General features: G+C 42.0%; 1 long non-coding RNA gene across 1 annotated transcript; it reads right to left on the bottom strand.

Moving 5' to 3' along the window:
* Nucleotides 1–238: 238 nt before the first annotated feature.
* LOC103007920 (uncharacterized) lies at nt 239–4,245 on the bottom strand. The gene is made up of 3 exons (XR_450052.2): nt 4,183–4,245; nt 3,699–3,853; nt 239–702 (listed from the first exon to the last, which is right to left on the bottom strand). It is a non-coding gene; the product is annotated as an uncharacterized LOC103007920 (long non-coding RNA).
* Between the last annotated feature and the right edge of the window lie 1,366 nt (nt 4,246–5,611).

Raw genomic sequence — 5,611 nt, forward strand, 5'->3', positions numbered from 1 at the left:
CAAATAAATAAATAAAAAAACACAACTGCCTCAAGTTTGGATGAGGTAATATTTAAAGCTATATATTTTTCATTTCATTCCAGTCAGCAAACATTTATTAAGTACGGATCCTATGTGAGTGAAAATTTGATACATGGAGGGTATCCCAAAAGGCAAGAAGCATATGATAAACTTATTTTCAAGGTACAGTTTATTAAGTACAATGATAACCTGCAAATGTCTGGAAATACAAAAAAGTGTGCTTACTGTGCAGATTAACAGTTCACTCTTTTCTTTTTTTAATTAATTTATTTTATTTATTTATTTTTGGCTGCGTTGGGTCTCAGTTGCTGCACGTGGGCTTTCTCTAGTTGCGGCGAGCGGGGGCTACTCTTCGTCGTGGTGTGCGGGCTTCTCATTGCAGTGGCTTCTCTTGCTGTGGAGCACGGGCTCAAGGCGCACGGGCTTCAGTAGTTGTGGCACACGGGCTCAGTAGTTGTGGCTCACGGGCTCAGTAGTTGTGGCTTGCGGGCTCTAGAGCGCAGGCTCAGTAGTTATGGCGCGTGGGCTTAGTTGCTCCATGGCATGTGGGATCTTCCCGGACCAGGGCTCGAACCAGTGTCCCCTGCATTGGCAGGAGGATTCTTAATGACTGTGCCACCAGGGAAGCCCTAACAGTTCACTCTTGATTTCAATCTAGTAGTTCATCCTCTGAAAAGGTGTCTGGAGGTTGAAGAGAAGTGTGTTTAGCTTATTATTAGAAAATGTAACTGAAGTATTGGTTAAAAACAAATTTACCCATGTTTTCTCATGGTTTGGACATCCTGTGTTTTCAAGAGGAGGGTAATAAGTGTGTGAGGTTTCTTGGTGGCTGGGGGAAGGGACAGAAGGTACCAATGAAGGAAGGGAAAAAATGAACTACAAGACCAGACGCACTAAAGGCAAACAGTTTCTCTTACCTCCAACCTAATTCTCCTGGTGCCCGAACCGTGAGTTAAACTTATCAATATCTGGAAGTTGCATTGTGTTTTTTTAACCACCAGAGCAAAATTCAAACAGTAGAAGTTGACTTTGAAGTTTAATAGGAGAACGGAAGAAAATAAAGCTGATGGTGCCAAGTTATTTTTCTGGTCAGCAGTTTTTGCTCACCCCATCCCCTCCAGGAGTGGAGACTGATTGACTGAAATCTTTAGAGTGAATTGAACAGGGAGCACTCACTCATGGAACTGAGTGCAGACAAGCTGACAGGATTCATTAATTGTGCCTAGATTTTCTATAATCCTTGGTTGACTTTTCCTGGCAGTGAAAACAGGATCCAATTAAAAAAAAAAAAAAAAAAAAAAAAGATTGTGATAAGTGAAGGTGGACAGAAAAATGGTTGTAGGGACCTTAATGGATTTCCATTGCCCACAGCCATGGTTCCCAGAGTGGTCTCTAGACCAGCTATTTCATCACTACCTGGGGAGTCATTGTACTCATCTGCTCTGGCTGTTATTACGAAAGACCACTGGTTAGGTGGATAAAACAACAGATGTTTGTTTCCTTACAGAGCTGGAGGCTGGAAGTCCAAGATCAAGGTGCTGGCCAGTTTGGTTTCTGGTGAGAGCTTTCTTCCTGGCTCTTCCTCTTTTTATAAGCCACCAATCCAATCAGATTAGAAACCCAGCCTTATGACCTCATTTAACCTTCATTATCTCCTAAAAGCCCTATTTCAAATAGGGTCACATTGGGGATGAGAACTTCAATGTATGAATTTTGGGGCCAGAATTCAGTCCACAGCGCTTGTAGCAAATGAAAACACTGCAGCCCTGCCTCAGACCTACTGAATCAGAAATTCAGGAAATGCAGCCCTGCAATTCGTGTCTTATTAATCTCTCCAGGTTATTCGCATGCACACTAAAGCCTGAGAAGCACGGGCCTTCAGGGAAAATTCCCAGCATCTCATTTCGTTTCCTCCACAGTTTTTCCCATTTTTACTTTCCAACCTTATTTCTTACTGCTCTTTGACATAAGCTCTGCTTCTGCTAAACTCCTTCTCACTGTGGCCTGAAGGATCATTCGTATTCTGCCTTTCAGACTCTTGTTTCCTCTCTTTCCATGACCTTGAATTGTCTTTCGACCTCTTTAATGAAGCATCATTTTAATATCCCAGCCACGGTCATGTCTTCTTTCTCCAGATAGCATAAGCACTACTTGTCTGAACCAATCATTTTTCTATTTTATAGATTTTACTTTCTTAGAGTTCATAGGTTACACTTGTTTATAATTTTAGCACAAGGCTTTGCACATAAAAAGTACTTAAATCTTCAAAATATTATAGACTGTCTTGCTTATAACTCTTCTCTGTAAGTGACTCCCTGCAACACTGGCTCCAATACAACACTGATTTGGGGCATCAAACAGCCCATTGGTCTCTGACATAATGCTACTTCCAAAGTTGCTTAATATTAAAAAGAAGTAGGGCTTCCCTGGTGGCGCAGTGGTTGAGAATCTGCCTGCCAATGCAGGGGACACGGGTTCGAGCCCTGGTCTGGGAAGATCCCACATGCCGCGGAGCAGCTAGGCCCGTGCGCCACAACTACTGAGCCTGCGCGTCTGGAGCCTGTTCTCCGCAACAAGAGAGGCCGCGATAGTAAGAAGAAGCCCGCGCACCGCGATGAAGAGTAGCCCCCGCTTGCCGCAACTAGAGAAAGCCCTCGCACAGAAACGAAGACCCAACACAGCCAAAAATAAATAAATAAATAAATAAATATTAAAAAAATATACATATATTAAAAAGTAATCAATATACTATTTGCTATTTATTAAGTCCTTAAGTGCATCAAGCCCTATAATAAGCACTTAGTACATTACCTCATTCAATTCTCACAATCACCCTGAAATAGGCATTATGATCCTTATTTGACTGAAGAAGACACTGGAAACTGAGGCAGAGAGCTCAGGCAACTCCCCCAAAGTCACATACCCAAGGAGCAACAAGGCTGAAAAATGTGAACCAATGTTTCTCTGACTCAAAGCATATGCGTTATTTCCACTGTGTTATACTAGAGACAGAGAGATTTAGTTTTCTGTCATCGTGTTGAATTTACTGCCAAGAACCCCAGAGGGTATAGGTCTTGCATTAAAGATAATTCCAGGATACGCTTTGTGAACTCTCTATTTTCTACATCCGTAGCGTACACACACACAAACACACATCCTGAAGCACTGCTAAAAGTAAGCCATCATGAAAAAGAAATTTGGGGAGGACTTCTTGACCAACAGATACTGTTAAATGACTACAGACAACAAAGAGCTCTAAATTCCATCGCTATTCTATATGCTATTTACCGGCGGACAGACTTCGGAATTCTTTCATCTTTACATTGAAGACAACTGAAGAACTCAAAGGGAACTACTTGAAAGCTCACAAGGAGCTCTGATAAACTTTTGCCCAAAGCTACTACCGATAATTAAACACTAGAAGCACTCACACACACATATATGCATAAAAAATTGAAAAAAAATCTATGAAAACAATGGAAATTTATTTTTCCAGTGGTATGTTCTTAGCTTCCTTCCCCAGAAAACAGACCAAGGGGTTGTATTTCACTTTCACAGCTACCGGCACTTTGAAGACTGGCCTATTAAGAGAATAAGCCACACCTGCTGGATTGTTTCCGTCATTCCAACCACCAGCTGAGATAGCAATGAACAGTAACCCTAGGTGCTCAGCCTACCTGGGGGGTTCCACAACCTCGACACCTTGCAGAAATAGGTGACATCCTGCCCACATGGAGGCGCTGAAAATGAGCTGAGTATTCTTCTGGGTTGTAGCGCACCACCGCCATCTGCGTCTGCAAATCGTGAGACACGATGGTCCATACTTTGTCCTCTGTGGGGAGAAAAATGCCGCGACGATGGGTCATTAGTATGCAACTGCATCTTCAAATGTCAGAAAATAAGTGAGCTACACTTTCACTGGTGTTTCCCCTGAACTGCTGTAGAACAGTTAAGGACAGTAGTAACTCTTCAAGTAACCCCTACCGTTTTCTCACACCGAAGTTCTGCTTATATAGACAAAGCAGAAAAGTCATATTGTCTATTAAAAACAAACACAAGATCTGGTGGATGCCCTAACATCCACAGCATTGAATGTGAGGCCCACTGTGTTGCAATGCCTTCCCGACTCTGGAACCCCTCACCCCTCCCGTAGAACAGGACCTGCTCCTTCCTAAATGAACTATGTGCTCTCCAGCCTCTGGATCTTTGTACATGCTGTTTGCTCTAACCAGAATATGCATCCTCATCTTGTCAACAACTGTTCTTTTCACCCTGACCTTTCAGATAAAATTAGACACTGCATGCTCTGTTATTGAAATGTTCTACACATGTGGGATGATGCAGATAAGTAATTATCTTGGTGTTTTGGACCCTGAAAATTTCAACGTGTGAAAAGAAGCAGATATAAGACTGATGAGGTCGAATTAAAATCCTATATAGTTCTGCATTTGAATTAGAAGTATCACTATAAACACTTGGTGACGTTATCTTTTAAAAATACAGATATAGGTCCTAGCTCTGTCCACTGAAAAAGTCCCCAAACAAGGACCAACCTCTGGCACCAGACTGTCATCACTCTATACCATTTTCCTTTAAGAGAAAACTAGGTTCCTGGAGAAATGGCTGATTCCAGGGCTGGAAAGGGATAAGAGGAGCCTGGAACGTATTGTCACATCAGAAACAAATAAACTACTGGAGACAGAGGGCTGTTCCAAAGCCCCCAGGGCCAAAGAAGGATGATTTTAACTAACATCAATCAGAATTTCCTGTAATGAATTAAAATACATCAAGGATATTTAATTCTATGAGTTCACTGAAAAAAAAAAGAAATTAACTTTGGAAGATGCTAGGTAACTAACACATTATTTTGAATACCAGTAAATGAAGGCAAAAATTCAGCATTTAGTCTACATTACCTATATGAACTGTAATATAACAAAATACTCCCTTTATGGAAATATTTCAGCTCATAAATGAAGGCTAAATGATAAGTTAGAGTGTCATCATTTTGTAACTTTTACCGAGTCCAAGCTCCCCCTGCTTGCCGCATGACAGGCTAATAAATCGAAGACGAGATGCCGCATGACAGGCTAATAAATCGAAGATGAGGTGTTGAGGCAGGGAATACTTTATTCAGAAAGCCAGCAGGCCGAGTAGATGACAGACTAAAGTCTGAAAATAACCATCTTCTCCGGGTTTGGATGCCAGTTTCTTTTATAGCACAGAGAGGGGGAGGAGATGAGGAAGTAAAGTAAAAAGGCCTTAAGTTTTGCAAATATCCCCTGGAATGGCCAGCCTCGGGGGAGGGGATGTGTTAATTTCTTCTTCCTTGCAGCCAGCCACAGGTGGAACAGGGTCCGGATGTTTCCCTGAACAAAGGTACTTTGGTTTAACATTCAGGCAGAGGGGCAGGGTTCCCCAAGGCAGGCCATTATGTGTAGACAGTATCCATTTAGTGAACAAAAGCAGCGGAAAGCAAAGGTTAAAGTAAAAGAAACAGATCCAACATATAGTCCGATTTGGCTCTTCCCTGTTACAATTCCCCACTGTCAATATCCATTTCACAGTCTTGTGGAAAAAGGGGTGACGA

The sequence above is a fragment of the Balaenoptera acutorostrata genome, chromosome 16 (genome assembly GCF_949987535.1).
Source record: "Balaenoptera acutorostrata chromosome 16, mBalAcu1.1, whole genome shotgun sequence".
NCBI classification, from domain to species: Eukaryota; Metazoa; Chordata; class Mammalia; order Artiodactyla; family Balaenopteridae; genus Balaenoptera; species Balaenoptera acutorostrata.